The sequence below is a fragment of the Mus pahari genome, chromosome 4, assembly GCF_900095145.1.
Source record: "Mus pahari chromosome 4, PAHARI_EIJ_v1.1, whole genome shotgun sequence".
In the NCBI taxonomy this organism is placed as follows: Eukaryota; Metazoa; Chordata; class Mammalia; order Rodentia; family Muridae; genus Mus; species Mus pahari.
Window position 1 is genome coordinate 8,608,019 of NC_034593.1, and position 3,974 is coordinate 8,611,992.

Genomic DNA, 3,974 nt, shown 5'->3' on the forward strand with positions numbered 1-3,974 from the left:
TTAGCATGGGAGGCATTCCGTAGATCTTAGGTGCTTGCTGAATGGGTTCTTATTAGAAGAAAGAAAGCTGAACTTGACATATAACTAATGCTACATAACATTTCACAGTAGATGTGTGTGGGGGCGTGGGGGAGCAGGGTTCAAGTGCCCCAGATAAGGTCAGAGGAGAAGCCCTGCTGATAAAGGGAGTTCACAGTTTTGCAAGGAGCCCAGAAGGCTATCAGGAAAATGGTAGACTTGGAACTTAATTAGCAGGACACCATAGAATACTTGGAGTCTATTATTAGAATACTTTCCTGAAATAATTTTCAACAGCAGATAGATGGAAAATACCTCTTTAGCACTGAGTGTCATTGAAATTTTGGATAATATTAAAGAATTTACAATATAGGTAAGAGGATAAAAAAATCTTATAGACCACATATAGTATACATCACAGCTTGTACTTGTTTATTTTTTACTCTATTATGGTGATTAGTATATTTAAATAGTTACAACAAAAGGGCTTACTTACCTGTAGAACGTTTTCAAAAAGACAACATATGCTATTATACTATATGGTAGAGAAAATGTTCATCAATTATAATATAGCTTTAAGAAGTAAATGCAAGAATTTGACAAATGATTAAAATTTCAAGTGATTCATAGAAAATCAGTTAGATAGTTTACCTAGAAAAATTAATGGGCTATTTTTGAGAAGATTAAAGTCATATGCACAAAGCCAATGCATATTCCTTTGTGTTCTATATGGGATTTGAACTTGATTCTCCACACAGTTTGTTCCCAATGCCATTTTGTCATGATTTCAATATGCAAACTAGTTCTCACTATACCACTTGTAATAACTTCCTAATTTTAAAACAAAGCAGGTAAATCTTATGATAGTCTACTAGCACTTTTGGCCTATAATAACATAGAAATGAATACATAATGGTGTTTTTAAGATAATACAATCTCTGATAATGTTAAAACCTGTACATAACTGTCTAAGGCAGATTGTCTACATTAGCTGTCTATTGGTTTTCTGCTGAGCACAAATCTTTGTTTTAACCCTGAAGCTCAGTGTTTAGTAGAAAGTGTGACCTATTCAGATTAAAAGGCAACAGATGTTTGTTCAACAGGACCTTAAATGTCAGACATTGTTGGATAGAAGCATTTATTTGTGTTTTACATGTCCTTTTGTTTCCCATCTTATTACCAGTTTATACAACCAGAAAACAAGGACAAATAATCCATACTAAAGATCCATAATGGAAGTCACTTCTCTGTACACCTTGCATCTCTAGAAGAAAAGCATCATTAACAACAAGAATCCCTAATGATGATTTTGAGATGATATTTTACCCAGAACCAATTTAAGAAGTTTTTTTTTATTGGAGTGAATATTGCTTTAGGTACCATATGATATTTACCTATTTTTAAAGAAACCATTGTAACAGTAAAATCTGGAATTAGGAAAGACTCACAAAGAACACAGAGACTATTATAAAATCACTTCTCTTCTAAAGTCTAAATTTTTTATTTCCAAACTTTTTCCTTCATCACAAAATGAATAAACATGTTTCTATACAGGAATATATAAAACAATATATGCTGCTATTTTAAATATATATTTAAATGTTTTAAAGGAGATCAAGATCTCCATCTGGAATACGATATATGAAAGGAAGATACATTCTTTCATTTTTTATAGAACCTATATTTTCAGAATATAATAGGATTGTAGATTATAAAAGAATGTATGTAATAGATGAACTAAAACTATCAAGGATTGATAAATAATTGTACTTGAATATTATCCAATGAGATACTGTAGAAGAAAACACTCAGGACTGTTAGAATGGCTTCCTCTAGAATACTAAAGTGGGTCTCAGTACACAGTGAGGTCCTGGGCAGTACACTTAGGATGAGCATTCAAGTGAAATATGGAAAGTGAATGAACCTTGGGCATTAGTGAAAAAGTGAGGAGGTAGTTCTGTCATTGACTTAGACTATTATTTAGACTTTTCTGCACTTACTATTCTGTTCATTTTGCACTAATCACATGTATTTAAGTTTTCCTTGAAAACTGAAATCTTGATGAACTGCCTTCCTTTAGCAGACAGATGAGGGTAAAGAGACGCCTGTGGAAAGTATCTGCATGAATACTATAAATACTGGCAAATATATTGCTAGGTAGCAATGTAAATGATGTATAATACAATAACATGCATTATGAGAGAATGTTCTAGTGAAACACCACTGCCAAAGTTCTCTATAATCTGACCTTTAGACCTTGGGAGAACAAAACTGACTCAACAGCTGTGAACTCCTCTTCTTCAGGGTTTGAAAGAGGACATTGGTTTCTTGGACCATACACTGAGCCTCATATTTCTGGTTTTTCCAGTTTTTTTACTGGAATCTAACAAATCCTGAATTGTCTGACAAAAACTAAAGTAATTCATCTATGCAACTTTTAAATGGATTTAGATTCTCCAAATCTATGACCTAGCACTTTTATAAGATCAACTTAGTTTATAAACAGAATTTTATTGATAGTCACAGAATATCATTTTGTCTCTCTACCTTTTGATGATCACATGTATTTTTGCCTAGCTTTCAATTTGTAATGGAAAAAGAAATTCTATTGTTTATTGAAACATCTTTATCACTGGAACCATTTTGAAAGATCCATTCAAATACATTGATAAATTCAAACTACCTTCTAAAACTATTTTTCTACATGCCTTATAATTTACAAAAATTATTAATCTGTAAGTTAAGTATTCATATCTTATAACACCTTTATTTTGCCAAAACTAGTGTAATATTCTTTAAACCCTAGAATAAAGAAAGTAGTTCAAGGTTATCTTCACCTCCATAGCAAATTGAAAGATAGCCTAAACTACACATGATTGCTTTCTTCATGTCTGTTTTCAATTAAGCATCTCCTCACTGGGTCACTATAAACTTATAGAGCCCACCATGTTGATTCTGCTAGCATGTCATTAAATTATGATCAAAATGGAATTAGTTCTAAATCATAGAAAAGGTCTTATCTATGAACTAAATAGTTTGTATGAGAGAAAGCAATGTTGCTATAAGAGAAGAAAATGTATAATATAAGGTTGTGAAAGTAGACAGTAATCCTTTCATGCTTGTTTTTAAGCGATACATGGTTTTAGCCTCAAACATATCTTTAAGTCCATGAGATGATGTGCAGCATAAGGCAAAGTATTTCAATACATATCTATGGTGTCCACTGACTAACTCAGAGTAATTAGTATTTTGCAATGTCTTACTTCTAAATTAGTAATGATGTTAATTTTTATGAGATTCATTGTGATAACATTTTGTTCTTGTTTATACATATACTTTGTTATATATATTGGGAGTCACCAATCTTTTTACTTGCAGATTTTGCATATAAAATATAATAGGACATTGTTTAGAGCCCTAATCATTTTATTTTTCTGGGGTAGAAAGCAGAAGACTTTTTTTCTTCTAGCTTTGTTTTGTTACTTGTTCATGAACTTTACCCTCAAACTCTCACTCCTACCTGTCTCTAGTATTCATATTTGCCCTAATTTTTTGCAATGTATCAGATAAAAGATACATCATTTGTGTTTCTTCTTCTGCCTAATACACACAATATAATGCCAATAATTTTTACCCATATAACTGAAAAATAACATGATTCATTCTATGTGATTGGATAAAGCCCATTTGTGTTTATTCTTCACCTTTTTGATCTTGGGTAAGCATTCATGTTGATTCCCTAACTTTTCTTTTGTAAACAGTGCCACAGTAAAGATTAATATGTAGATATCTATTAGGTATGCTAATTTCATTTCATTTGGAAACATTGCTAAAGTAGTATTTCAGGACCACATGGTATAGCTTTACTTCTGTGCTTGCTTGATTTTTCTTTTCTTTCTTTCTTTCTTTCTTTCTTTCTTTCTTTCTTTCTTTCTTTCTTTCTTTCTTTCTTTCTT